Source organism: Paramisgurnus dabryanus, chromosome 19, assembly GCF_030506205.2.
Source record: "Paramisgurnus dabryanus chromosome 19, PD_genome_1.1, whole genome shotgun sequence".
Classification (NCBI taxonomy): Eukaryota; Metazoa; Chordata; class Actinopteri; order Cypriniformes; family Cobitidae; genus Paramisgurnus; species Paramisgurnus dabryanus.
The window spans coordinates 26,456,353-26,471,907 of NC_133355.1; the positions used below are offsets into that span (position 1 = coordinate 26,456,353).

The window sequence follows — 15,555 nt, forward strand, 5'->3', positions numbered from 1 at the left end:
TAGTTGTGCAATATACTTCTGCAAATATTGTGTTTAAGCGAACGCTGCCTTAAAGCAAGTAATCTGTTTTTTGGTTTAAAGTTAAGTATTGTATAAAAAATGTAATAATATTAATAATAATAATAATAAAGGCATGGATAAAAATTACTAAGATGTGATACAAATCAGCCAATAGAACATAAAAAGTGTCTGCAGTTGAAGAAACACCCAATTCTTATCTTCTTACCTCTTTCCATTTTCCCTGTACCTCACCCCAGGTTAACATCATTATCCTCTCTCACTTATATCCTCTGTGGCCAAGTTGAGTCTATTGTGCTCTCTCTCTCTCTCTCTCTCTCTCTCTCTCTCTCTCTCTCTCTGATGCTCATCTACTCTTGGCTAATTCATATGTATTTCTTAGCTAACTCAGGAATATCTCGTCCTCTCTCAATTTCTCTCATCCTCTCTCATCCATCATTCAAATTTCCATCTGTCTGCCCTTATGTTTCATAATCCTCTCTCTCTCTCTCTCTCTCTCTCTCGTGCAGTGTACTTGACACTTTTGTCTGGGGAATGATGGATGACCTTCTTCTCTGAGCTCCAGCCACTGTAAACTAATCACTCGTTTTGCCAAAAGCGCGCACACACAAACACACAGAGACACACACATGCATTTACACATATTCTGTTTCAGCGGTTACTGTGATATGTTTATGTGTGTTGTCGTGGTTTTAACATGAACTTCACAGATAATTTTGGCTGTTTGTGTAGCCGAGGAATGGGTGGTGAAGTTGGGTGGTGTTGTGCTAAGAGGAAACTCATGCACACAGAATGACTGTGGTCGTGCTAAGGAGACACTGGTTAAGACAGCTGCATGTTTCAGATGGTTGATCCCACGACAATAGAAACCGAGTTTTTTTATCTGCAGGTTCATTACATGTCTTGCATTGACCAGTCTGGACAGCTGCACCCCACCCATCTGTCCCCTAACTCTTTATATCACACACAAGCATGCGTACACACACATATGTTTGCAATTCTCTTTATAAACAGTAGACAACACACTGGAATTATATTTATTGTTTTACACAAACACATAAAACACACACGCTACTGTCCCAATGTGTAGCAGAAAGCAGTTGTGTTTGAGATTTTGGGAGTCGTGCACAGCTGGAAAACAATGTTTCACGCTGGCTGTGCAAACATAGCAGATGACAAGCCGGAGATAGCTACAGCTGCTCTATGTAAAGCATATATTACAAATGCATATCTGTCTCTCTGTATGTCTATGTGTATTAGACTGTGAAAGTTCTCAGATGTAATTCGGAAACCCACTAAAACAGTAAAAGGTAAAGCAAACAGATCTCAACACCAACCATACAAGCTAGGCGAAACAGTAAATATACAGACTTCAGTAATTCCCTCATTTAATTAAGAGGCATATTACAGTGTGTACAGGTCTGTCAGACATTATTTAACATCTACACATGCCTGTTTGAGGGTGTGTGTGTGTGCTATAGACGACCCTGACCATTCCCCAGCTGAGAGGGCTGAACCTGTAGTATTCTATCCTGTTTACCCTACAGGAACTCAGGACTATGTACCTCATTTATCAAACTCAGGGTCTCTGACACCGTCTCTGAATCTAATCGCCACATGCGGGCGTGTGCTTACGTCCAGACGAGAGATACAAGGGCAGAAATAGAGAATTTTGTGTGCGTGTCCTCAAATTCACTGCAGCTGTGGTTAGTCTGTCTGTGTTGTTGTGCTCATGCACAGAGGATTGCTCATATGTCTACATGTAGAATGCAAATGTTGTGGGTTCATATCCCATGGAACAGGGGCATAGCCAGCATCTTAAAGGTGGGGGACAGGGCTGATTAGCATAAGAAACAGACAGCATAGCAGTAGTGCACTCCATACATTCACTTAAAACAAAATGTTTAGTTTTGAGTAAATATGTCAGTTCAAGCGCAAGAAAACATGAAGTCAGTTAGCACCCTGAAGCCTTGAGACGCGGCATTACGGCCACACGCGTCAGCACACATATACATTTTAAGCAGTGTGTGAGTAAATCTGTTTTGCGTCTTCTTTTCCTTAAATATTTCATTTAGGAATACCTGAAAGCGAGTGAAATGATTGCTTGTGCCGACCCAGCACTGCAGTGACAGGTCTAGGCTGTTTCCATTCCCGGACGTTGAAGCTCAACCAGACGCGTGTGCGCAAAAGATGATTCACCTTATAACGCTCACTTGTGACTGGGTATGTTACTTCACTCAAATCTAAGTAAGAAACAAAAAACATGGGCGGGAATGGTGGTAGCGAGTTGAAGGCTAGAAGGGATACAGCTACGGCCAAACTCTGAAGTCTCGCGGGATAAGCGCTGTTTTCATCTTAATCCTACCCCCAGGGTTCCCACGGGTCCTTGAAATCCTTGAAAGTTTGTGAATCTGGGGGAAAAATGCAAAACCCTGGGAAGTTTTTGAAAACATGCATACATAGATACAGGTCATTGAAAGTGCTTGAATCTATTTTATGCAAGAAAAAATCTAAAAAAAAAAAAATCCATATTATTTCCTGTGTAGTGTAGTGTAGGATAATTTCATAAAAATTCTAGACGTTTTAAGCAAACGTGCTAAACTGTTCACTTTAAATGCTTATATCTTCTGTATGCGAATATTGATTCATACCAAAATGCTTTTTTGCATAGTTGTGTTTGACACATGTAAACGTCTCGGGTTACGTATGTAACTGTTGTTCCCTGAGAAGGGAATGAGACGCTGCGTCTCCCTTGCCATAATTCCTGCATCCCTGTAATGCCATCTTTGGCAATATTTCAGAAAGAAATATACTTCCTTGCTCCCTTGTCAACCTGTCTTTGTCGTTAAGTATGGTTGAATTTGAGATACACATTCAGACGCTCTTACCTTTGGGGAGGCGTCCCCAAAGTGTCACCGCAGTGACGCAGTGCGAGTTCCCTCGAAAGGGAACTGTAACAATGTATCTTAAAAGGTAACATGATGTAACCTTATGTGTCCCCACATTTAGTCCTTGAATTTGAGGGTATTGGACCTGGAAAGTCCTCGAAAGGTCCTTGAATTTGAAGTTAACTAAGGTGTGGGAACCCTGTACACCCAAACCTAACCTTAAATACAAAAATTCACAGAATTTGGCTGTATCTGTATCCTATAGCCAGAACCACTGTTTTTCATTGTAATACTACCCCCAAACCTATCCCTAAACCCAACTTCTTGTGAATACAGCTACTTGGCTGTACTCATAGGAAACACACAAACTGAGAAAAATGTATACCCTTGGATGCACCAAAAGTTGCTTTTGATTAAAGTTGACGATACCCATTGATTTCCATAGTAGGAACAACGAATACAATGGAAGTCAATGGTACTGTCAACTGTGTGCTTACCATCATTTAGCAAAATATCCCCTTTCTATTGTGTTTAACATAATAAAGAAACTCATACAGGTTGAAAACATTAATATTTTTCAAAAAAGTCTTTACTGTATGTTGCAGTATATTTGTAAGCTTATTTGAGCGCTTTTGGGTGTTAATATCTAATGTTCTTGTTGGAGTATAATAACACATCTCATGAGACACTCATGTGACCTTTCTGTATGTATGAGTAGTGAGTTTATGTGCATATCTTTATATACAACTATTAATAGTCATCCCCGGCAGGAAGCATTAAATCGTGTTACAACCGCGATATAATGAATATTTGGAATTCTTTTGGCTGTTCTGTTGTGGAGTTTTCGAGGGCATTTTTGCAAGGTCACATCTGTCCACAGGCACGCAAGCATGCAAGCTGCGTAATGGTCCAGAATAGAGCTCGCATTCGATATGACTTGTAACAGCATTAACCAAATTAAACCGCCTTTATTCAGTAAACTTGAATCAATAATTTTCTCTGGGAGTGGGCAGCGATAGAGATCTGATTCATGTAAGACTGTGACAGATGAAGGTCCTTGCTTTTCCTCCAGGGGGAATGAAGATTACGGACTGAAAATATCATTGAGATTTAATTGCTGTGATATAAACCTATAAATCCACTCTAGTAAAACCACACTGTAAAGAGTTGAGGTATGCATCAATTGATTCTGGTTACTTGGGCATTTAAAAGACACCTTTTTGAGCAAAGTCATCTGCAATACCATGATTGCATGGACCCACCGTGGGTTAAGTGCTTTGCTCGGCACATAAAAAGAACCTTATTAAAGTTTCACTTCCTGTCTTGAACATTCTTTGAACTGCTCAGCATTGCGCCAGATCCTCACCTTTTATTAGTCATCATCCCTTACCAAGGCATGTATTGTTGCCTTTAACCAACTTAACATTGCGCTGGTTATATAAATACCACTCACATTAAGATTTCACTTCTGTCTGTTTCTCAAGCTTTTTCCACACTGAGATTCCAGGAAATACAATGATAATGTGTCCCAGGATTTGTCAGCGTCTCTGCATTGACAAAGAAGGCACTTTTAAGGCAATTTTCTTGGATCAAGGCGGACTGTGAATGGAGTGTCAGATATGTGCAGGATATTGGCACTGACGATGCTGGTGCGACTGTTCAGAGATTTTGGGTATTCCCACAGTCTCCTGAAGCTGAGCCAAGAGGGTTTCCCCTAAAACCAGACAAGAAGGCTTGCATGTTTAGATTTGGGAAAGAAAACGGTCAACCAAACCAAAAATGTTTGGAAATAGTGCTCATGCATAATGTATGTCAGAACCATACATACCATACATACTTTTGGCCACTAGCATTTAAGTCTAAATACTCTCAGGGCAAATTTAAAATTCATCCAGTGTATGTGAGACCAAGTATAAGTTTAAACAATGTACATAAGAAAAAGAATTTGTGCGTAAAGACCCCGTAGTCTGTTTATGCCTCCCATTTCCAATGACGCATTCTTTGTCTTCCCAGCGGTTCAAGCAGTTCATGCGTGTAATGGTATGCATGTGTATGTATATGTCTGCATGTTTATTATCTCACTGACCCTCATTCCTGTCTCATAGTTGATGGATTCTTCCCTCCTAACACAGGAAGTGCTTCGAAGCCGCCTCCCCCTTTCCCAGACTCCCATGCTGCTGCATTCCTGACCCCGCTCCCTCGCTTTCCTTTCTCTCCACTCACATCCGCTATATCCCAGTTCCAACTTTGTCTCCATGTGTGTGTAAGAGAGAAAGAGAAAGAAAGAGAGAGGTTGAGTTAGGGTCAGGATGTTCTGGGTCTTTGCCCAGGTCATGGAGTTTAACTCTGTCCGCACTCGACTGTTCCATTCCAACACACACAGATGTTGCTTCCATTAGAAAATGTTGCTTATACTGCAATAAAGTCTGTTATGTTCTTAATCAGAATCCTGTTCTTGTACATGCAATCTGGTTCTTGGGTCCTGTTCTTGTATACTTCCAGATCAATAATCACAGCAGCAGATATGTGACAGACCTTGTAAAGAAATGATTTCCATGCAAATTTTCCAGATGCTCAAATCATTCTCGAATAACATAGATCATTGGGTTTTGGCACAAAATTGTGGAGTTCATGGCAGTTGAAGTGCATGCTGTCATTCAAGTAAAAGAAGGGAAAACCAAATGAAATGTAACTCTTCTTAGTATCTTCTAATGACTCAATCTGTATTCGTACCATCATCTTCTACAAAGATTAATGAGTGAACCCTTCCTCATTATGTCTGTCAGATTTATGAATGAAGGAGAGAGACACTAAAGAGCTATTTAGGGGGAACGCCATATTCCTGTTTGGAAATGCATCACTTCCTGTTTGACTCACAGCTGGAGCCCAGGGGGATACAGAGGTGATTATTCATTGCGAGTACTGTTGATGGTGCAATCTCGTTTGTTATGCACAAAAATCTTAAGTGGTGACATCCCTGTATTTGCTCTTGTTAATAGGTTTCAATTGAAAGTGAGTGTGAATAACAGGATTTTTTCCATTTCCTTAGTTTGCAATATTTGGGAACTGTGCCGATTTAGAAGTAGAGGCCACTGACTGACTGAATGAATGAATGGATGAATGAGTGCGCTAACAAAAGAACTGTGGAGAGCACAGTCAGAAGAATGGATTGACATTTAATTCACATACTTTCAGTTTTCTTGTCATTCATGGTATTCAATAGAGCTGTATCAAAACACTATGGTGCAAGGTTTCGCACTAAACACAGGGGCCCCGAGGAAACAAGGAAAGCACCGAGAAAAACAGAGAACTCTATTTAGCTTTAGTCATAAACGTGGGTGTGTGAATAAAAATGTATTGATGTGTTGAAAGAAACCAAAAATATTGACGGCTTATCTAATTGTCAGAGTAAAATACAATTTTTATCCAATAAACTTGTTTTTAAAATGAGAAAGTTTCTCTTGCTAATATCATCAAGTGGTGACTAGCAATAGCAAGAAGCAATTTCTAGACCACATCTATAGGGGAACGAGCCCTTCCATATGCCCCACCCCAAAATTTTCTGCTTTAATAGGAAATGCCTCAAAAGAGGAAAGAAAATCTCTCACCAAGCCATTACATGGGGTGTTTAATAACAGTAAGCCACAAAGGACTCTGTGTTACTTCGATTTGTTTTTAGTGTAGAACTGTCAAAGGCAAGAAAATGAAAGCAGAGTTGGAGAATGTGATGGAGGCTTAGAAGACTAAAGTGGAGCTAAAACTTGGTTCAGAAGCTGGTGGGAGGGATGGCCATGGTGTGTAGCCACGGGGATGGAGGGCTGAGGCACAGAAATCTGTGATGGAACCAGGGAACCAACAAGATCAAGGCCTCACTGTACATACACACCGCCGCAGACTTGAGCTTCTAAAGAAGCTCAGGCCGCCGGGCCAAGGACGCTTGTCAAAAAGTACGGGAAAGCTTGTTGACGCTTTGGCCGCTCTGAAGTCTGTGTTCACGGAACTAATGTTTTGGTAGGAACGAGTTTACATCGTATGTTTCTCCGGAATCAGCCAGCGATGAACGTCTAGGCTATATTCTGATTGAACCGCGTCATTGCTCATTACCATAAAGTTGAGCTTCTTTCAACTTTCTGATTGACGCTCTGGTCGCTCAAGACGCCCAAAACGCGACCCCATGGATTTGACGCTCCTTGCAGCTGAGAGAAGCCAGCTTCCATTGTAAATTAATGACTTCCGGTAACTTTGGAAGCTCAAGTCTGTGGCAGTGTGTACGTACAGTTAGGGTCAAAAGGCCCCGGTTGAGCTGCAGGGTTGGAGGGCTGATAAAGAAATGGGCTCTGAAGTCCACAGCAGAGCTAAATAGTCATAAGGCCTGGACTGTGGTCCACGGTTGAATAGTGCTGGCCCGAAGACCATGGTCACATTGGTGAAGCTGAAGGGTTGAGAATAACAGGTGACTTGGTCTAAATGGGCACAGCCAGTGGAGGGAAATGAGTTAAGGAGCTAGGTCGAGATGAATGGGCCAGAGAGCTGGATGGAGATGAGGGAGACAGACTGAAATAAAAGAGACAGGTAGCTGAGTGGAGACAAAGGAGCCAGAGAGCTCTGGGGACTAGGAATGAATAGGGTAATGGAGGGCTTGGGAACAGACGGAAAGTCCAGTATTCCAGGTAAGGCCAGCAAGGAACAGTTCTGTTTTTTGGTTGTTGATATGAAGAAACTCCATGCCAGGATGGACATGGCTTAGCAGATGACCTGGCGATATGCTTGGGCACCACAAGCTCTTGCTTCTGGGTGGACAACTCCACTGGCCAGAGGACTGCAGTGGGTGTAGGCTCTGGCTCTAGGTTCGTGGTGGGTGTGGACTCTGGCTTTTGGTATGTGGTGGATGTGGGCTCAGGATCTGGGTGGGTGGTAGGTGGCAAACAATGTCCTCCTCCACCTTGCCTGCTCTGAATGAGTACAAGCTCAACAAAGTCAATAGGCTTTATGCCCAGCTGCACTACTTCCTGAACTTCAGCCAGCTCCTTGTTTCTGTCTTCCATTATTGGACAAACTGATTAATCCAGGTTTGCCTGACCTCAGTAGTCACAACAACAATAATTAGACACACCTGGATTAATCAGTTTGTCCAATAATGGCAGACAGGAAACAAGGAGCTGGCTGAAGTTCAGGAATTAGTGCAGCTGGGCATAAAGCCTATTAATCTCCCTCGAGGACTATCACAGGGAAAGGGGACTTTAACAGTTTGATGAGTCAGCATAGTAAAAAGAAATCAAGTCTGATAAGCAATATATAATAAACTCACTTGTGTGGTCCGTGAGGCAGCGATTATGGGAGATGAAGAAGAGGCAAACAGCTGCTTTGCGTGCTGTTTCCCACCCGAATCATCTTTTTATTGACATTTAGTTGCGTTGTGTTTGTTTTATGTAATAAAACCGAGCTGCACTTAGATCCACATCTTCTTATCTCCGTCGCTGCCTCCCTGTGACAGTAACAGAATGTTGCTATGCAACATAAATAATGATCATCTATGGGTGCTGCGCAGCGGTAGATGTACTATAAATAGTAGCATCAAGTACCGGAACTATCCATTTTATACAGTTTACTAATTGTAGGTTGTTTGCAGTTGCCAAGCAATGTTCGGCCTCAAGTGTGTTTAGTCGTCCTTTTACATCTTTAAGTGCTGGTCATTCAATCAGTATACAGAGTTAGATCTTTCCATTTATAAGGCTTATTTTATGACATAGACTCATTTTAGTTTGAAGTGTCAATGATGATACACCGCAGGGAGAAATGTGTAAAATGTGTTAAATGGGTACAAATGTCCAGGGTTGATCAGCAGTGTGTATGTGAGGGTAGTAAAGATTTAATGGCTGTGGATGTGACACCGCACAAGCTAATTAAGTGTGTATGTTTGTGTTGCACGAGTGAATGCTTGTTTGTGCAGGGTGAATGACACATGACACGGAGACGCATGCCATTCATTCAGCCAGGCAGTAAACACATTGGCGACCGTCCTTCTCTTCACCCAATCACAAAGTACCACTGCAGACAAACAAATAAAAGCAATCATATGAACCAATGCTCAGACAAAAGAGCTTATGATATGAGTAGCTATTATAAAATCCAGTTTTGGACCGTATAGACTGAATCTGGTTTTACGCTGTATGGATAGTAAAATGTGTTTAATGGGGCTGGTGGTAAAATGTGTTTAATGGAGTTGAGAATATTATACTCTTAGGAGCTAAAAAGATTTTTTATCTTTCATTGCATATCATATCTTTTTTTTATTGATTTATACCAGCTGTCGAATTATCCCATCACCTATTTCTCTACAATTTCTTTATCTTTATTTGCACACTCGAAACTTATTACTATACAGTTATATTAGGGTGTATGCAGTGCCGAAGTGTCAAAATAGCCAAATCCATAAACAAAAATGACAAGTCTCATTATCATTGAAAAGTCTTATCATTGCAAAGCACAAACACTATAAAATAAATGTGAAATCCAGATTAATGTTGTATAATCTGAGATTTGGAGCATCAAAGTTTGATTTTACATTGATTTCAATCTCTAACATGACCTTACTCAGTCAATATTAAAGATATCAAGGTTATATTTATATAATAACATTAGGATGATTTTATGTTGAAAAAATGACTTTAGCTGTGTTTTCACAGACTGGGTCACAAATTGGTCACCTAAAACCTCATTAATAAAGCATACGTATGCACTGATTTGATGGTAAAGTGTATATTTATTAAAACTATCTTTGACGTGGAAAAGTGATTAGTGCCACGTCGGGGTCTGAGCAGACGTACGCACTTTTGCTTGTCCGATTGCTGCAGGTTTTTGGAAGCCATTCTTGCTGCCTGAAAAAGATTTGAACATTGACAGGTGCTCTTTTATATGTCAATAACATTAATTAGGCATCGTTTAAAGGCGCAAATCTGCTGCGCACAATTTCAAGCTCATTTTCCGATTTATAGATTTCACGTCTGAAAGTGATGCGTATGCGCATTTTGTATGTTCATTTTATTTATCACATGTGCACGCTTTTGTGAAATGATCGTAAGATCAAATTTAAGACGTTTTCTACGCAGCATTTTATATGAGGCCACTAAAGTTTAATTCTTTGCATTAAAGGTTCTTCAGATCCATTGAATTTACCTCAGTGCATCCGTATCGGTAGAAGCCAATGTTGATTTATTGTGACTTTGGCCCTAATAGCCTGTTGAGCAGGTGGTAGGATTTCTGCTTCTAGCATTTGTGACATATGTGTACACACACACACACACACACACACACATGCACGCACACACACGAACGCACGCACGCACGCACGCACACACACACACACACACACACAATCTCTCCTTCAGAGTGTAGTGTCTCTGGTTTTACTGGTGACATACGAGCTGCCTGTCTTTCTCCATATAGGTGTGTGTGTGTATTTAATGAGTGACATGAAGGGAGAGTGATGTCTGGGATAAATCTGAGTTGATGAGACGTGTTGACAAGACTGTGAATCAGTTTGTGAAGTGCCCTGTGTGTATGTGTTTTATAAGTGCAATCTAAGGATCTGATTACTCAGAATAAAGCCCTTCAGCCATAAAATAATGGGTGCAGAAGAATCAGTATTATCTTCATCTGCTTTCTCTGACAGCCATATTCATTCACTGCAGCCTAACCTCTCCTCAGCCAGGCCTCTGTATCACGAAACATACAGATAAATTCATCGGTTCAACTATTACAAGGTGTGCTGATTCACTTTTTCCTTTATTTCCACAATACTGTTTAGTTTACATGTCAAAAGATATGAATGCAGTATAATACTAGTGCAAGTCATGTGACGTCAGTATGCACTGACAGAAAAAATGGTAAAAACAATGATCCCAGGTGTCACCGGGGCAGTAGCCTTTTAAAGAGGTCCTAATATATACAATTTAGGTTGAGATATGTATACATTTGCTATTAATGTGTACCTTATGAGTTACCAATACGCACTCTTTCTTTGGTACCAGTACGTACTTCTGAGGTACTATTATGAACTCTTCACGTGCAAAGGTGTAGTCTTTAATTTGACCAAATACTTTTGACCACACCCCCATGTCATCCAAGATGTTTATGTCTTTCTTTCTTCAGTTGAAAAGAAAGTTTTTTGAGAAAAGCATTCCAGGATTTTTCTCCCTATAGTTGACTTTAGTGGAACTCAACAGTTTGCTCAATTTAAACTGCATTGACACTCAATGCATTTCAAACCTAGGCCTTCAGTGCTGTCCTACAGGAATTAATCCATATCGTAATACAACAATTATGACGTCAGGGCAATAGAAACACATCAACCAGTAAATTGCAAAGTCAAATGGAAATTATTCTATTATACACCTCAAGGAATAACAGTCAAATTTTACCTTATTAAAAAACGACACTACAAAATGAGGCGCAGCGAATATTATACAGAAACCCATTTGAAAGGTATTTGAAATGAAGGCAAACTCTTTTTTTTTTCTTTTTTTTTGCAAAACAAATCGTATAAATAGTTCTTGAAAAAGCTTAACAACTGTTATGAAGAATCAAAAATATAACAAATTACTTTGTTGACAGTCTATCAGTGGCGGCTCATGACTGCTCATCTGAGGGGCGCTAATTCAAAATAAGTGTTCGGAGTGTCGTGTGTTGCTTGTGTTTTCAAAATATGTGTTTCGTCATGTGAACCATGTGCATCACGTGTTTTGTCAAAATAAGTGCCTGTTGCAAACGCATCAAAACCGTTTATGATAAAAGAATGTTCACGCTCACGTTCACACAATACACACAAGACACTCCCTTAACAGTAAACTCTGATTACGCATGAGATTATGTGAGTATCTGGCAAACGCGAGCGTCACTTTTATCATAAACCCTTTAGACGCGTCTACAGCAGGCATTAATTTTGACAAGACACATGATGCACACAGGATCACTCGATGCGCAGAACACATATTTTGAAAAAAAAAACACACACATAACGGGCTACATACATGTTGTGACGAACTTCGAATCGAGCGCCCTCGAATAAAGAAGTCACCGGCTGCCACTGCAGTCTATTATAGTACTTGCTTATTATATAAAATACATTAAATCAGTGCTGGACTGGTAATCTGGCATACCGGGCAAATGCCTGGTGGGCCGACGTCCTTGGGGGCCGGTGAATAATATGATATTTTTTTATTGGCCAACGACCGGCCCATAAAGCAGGGACAGCGGCCCATTGGTTCATTTTCCATACTGACACTGGGCTGGTCCAATCATCTCTTAACAAGCTCCACCCCTCTGTTTCTTGTGTCAGATGGACAGAGCGATGATCTGACACAAGAAACAGAGAGCGAGTATCATACAGACGTATCATACATCTGACACTATTTCTGACCAGCCCATAACACTCGTACATCGCGCAACGCAGCCCGTTGCTTTCTTTCTTTGTTTTAATGTAATTCATTAATGGCGCAAAAAGGCGCGGTGGCAATGTACTGCATTTTTTAAAAAAGTTAGCGTAAGATGTTTTTTTTTTTTTCGGAAAGACCGGCCCAGGAGACACCTAATCAGCAGCCCATTGGTTCTTTTTTATTTGACATTTGGCTAGCCCAATCACAACTTTTAGGGCATTTTATGAAGCATGCAGAGTTAGTGTGCGTCAGTCAAAATAAGAGACGACTGAGAACCGAGTGGACGTGTGGTAAGCAGAACTGCATCTAAAACACTGTTGTTAGATATCCTCTTGCTAAAACGCAGTCAAAAACACAAGTGCTATAGACCAATGGCTGTTTGCAAAATGACAGTGATTACACTGCAATAAAATACAGTGTGGGCAAAATTATTAGGTAGCTACATCAAACTTTTGATCACAGTTTTTATCAAACATATTTACTAATTCCAAACCAAATGAATCTTAATAACTACACTCTAAAAATGGTTGGGTTAAAAACAACCCAATTGGCAACCCAGCGCTGGGTAAATATTGGACAGAACACATGCTGGGTTAAAGTAACCCAACACGTTGGGTAACACATTTTAACCCAGCAGGTTGGGTTGTTGAAAAAACCCAACGTGTAGTCATTTTAACCACTTATGAGATTAATATTCTGGGTTTGGGTTATTCTTGCTGGGTTATTTTTATCATGTGCTTTATTGTAAATCAAGACCATTGTGAACACCAAATAAATGTTTATTTGACTTCAAAATAACTACAAACTCTTACATTTTTACAGTTGGCAGTTGCAAAATCATTTAAAGGACTGCTGCTTACTGACATCAAGTATAAATATATTTATTAAATATCAGAAATTATGCACATTGAAGTAACAATGTAACAGGTTAAATCAATTTGTTTGAATTTAAGACAGAATTTGTATATAAGTATATACAATATATAAATGAAATACTGAAATGTACATAAACAAAACTGCAGCAGTGTAAGAAAATAAACAATGTAATTGTTAAATTAAAAGTAAAATCATTTACAGATGTGTAAAGTTTTTTACAGAACAGATGTTCCAAGTTTCAGAGTATGGAATGTATTTGACTAAAAATACTTCATTTATTAAAGTTACTCCTCACGAACAAAGATGTACAAAGGAACCGAACAGCAGAGGATTCATCCATTTGGAAAATGACAGACTACAGTAGATGCACATTGCCTGGAGTATTTATTTTCAAGCATGTAAAATGCCTTTAAACCATAGACTGTAAAAAAATATGAAAGTAGTGTCCGTGATGTCACCCATTGGTTGTGAAGAGCATTTTTGAAGCCTAAAGTAGGCGGTGCGTGCCGTCGCCATCTTGGCCGAATTGCAGTTTAAGTCACTTCCATATTGGCTCCATCAGAGAGACTGATAGAGAAAAAAGATTGAGAGATCTGTTGCATGTTTCCCATGGCCAGGAAATAAAGGAAAGGATTTCGAGGATTCTGTCCAGAGAAGAACTTCCACCACATTTCTTGCAATCTACAAAAGAGGAAAAAACTTTTAGTGGTCTGAACTAAATTATCAGATTTAAGTGTTCAGAAAACCATGTGGGCCAAGTGAATTATACATTTTATAAAAATTATAAGACTTTCTTTTGCATCCCTGGCCGCATTACCACCACGTGTGAGATTTTTTTCCCCAAAAATGCAATGGCCTGTCGTCGGTTTGCATAAGACTTTGGTGTTACACTCCTTTAATTGTTGTGCCAACAACAGAGGCTGCAAACCACACAGACTGACAAATAGGATGATCTTACTATAAAGAATAAAGTGCTGCAGAATAAAATGCAGCAGATAATTAAGACATTCCCAATATATTTTAAATAGGAGTTATTAAATGTTATACTTACTGGCTGAAGTTGTATGAAGGTCTTGCTAGCCTCATTAATGGATGGACATAAAAACTCTGCACACTCTAGAAAAAAAGAATTGGAAAACAACATCACATCTGATCTCTGCCAAAAACATAACATCTCTGATACAGTATCAGCCACAGATCAGAGGGTTGGTCAATATAAACTTGAAATCACAGGAGACAACCCAAGAATATTATTAAATTAATATAAAATAGTAACTAAATACGACTCAATAACACATCTTCATTTATATAACACATATAAATGTTTGTTAAACTGTACACGCAGTGACACGCAGTGTCTTGGTGACAAATGCGTTTATGTTTTCAAGTTCATGTCCAAACACTTAAATTATTGATTCATTTTAAAAGAGAGGACCAAGCAATATACATATAAGACACCGGTTCTTGGAAACGCTGTTTCGTTTTCATTTATTGACGCGTTACCTGCCGTACCGACTGTGAAGTGAATGTGCTGCTTGTCCCTGCCTTTCAGTGACAGAGTAGACGCCGGCTCCGCAATTCTCCGCCGCCATTTAAGTTAACTTGTGCTCACGCCTCGCGGTCTGTCTTTCCATATCGAATGACAAGAAAGCAACTCGTTTGTCATCACCTTTAATTTAATAGTGTCGCTATTGCTAAGCTGGGAAATCTATGCGTGTGTGTGATACAAAAAGCCGAAGTGGGGTTGCGGAGGTCGACTCGGTACCGGTTTTGACTCGCTTTGTTAAAGGCTTTCAGAAATTGTCATGAGTTAACGTAATCAACCGTATGATGGGGATTTTGTAACATCGATTTTATTAATTGTATTAATTGTATTAATATGCCATATTAAACATCTTATAACGATTATTCGAGTCAATTTGTGTAAATGGCGATCTGAGGTAACAGTCGTCATTCCTCTAAATTACACCCGTCGTCTTAGTCTGTATAAATTAACACGTTGCTGTCTCGCAAAATGTTATAATCTTGTTTATATTCATGAAATGTTTACAAAAACATATAAACTTACCTTGAAACAACTGCTTCCAGTGACTCTGTCCTTTCACAACGACCCTTGCTGAGCACATTCAAACATCAAAGGCGCGAAGCACGTGAGCCTCTTCAAACAACCCCGCATAATAACCCAGCAGTTTTAACCCAACAACCAGAAAACTGAAACTACCAAAAAAGTGTTTAAAATGTTAAAAATTAACCCAGCAAAACATCCCAACAGACTCAACCCAGCATTTTGGGTTAAAAAATAACCCAGCCATTTTTAGAGTGTACCATTCATTTTGTAA

General features: G+C 39.8%; 1 long non-coding RNA gene across 1 annotated transcript; it reads right to left on the bottom strand.

The window, feature by feature from the left end:
* Positions 1-12,858: 12,858 nt before the first annotated feature.
* On the bottom strand, positions 12,859-15,348 carry LOC135772925 (uncharacterized). The gene is made up of 3 exons (XR_010543304.2): positions 15,285-15,348; positions 14,268-14,332; positions 12,859-13,897 (listed from the first exon to the last, which is right to left on the bottom strand). It is a non-coding gene; the product is annotated as an uncharacterized lncRNA (long non-coding RNA).
* Positions 15,349-15,555: the final 207 nt, after the last annotated feature.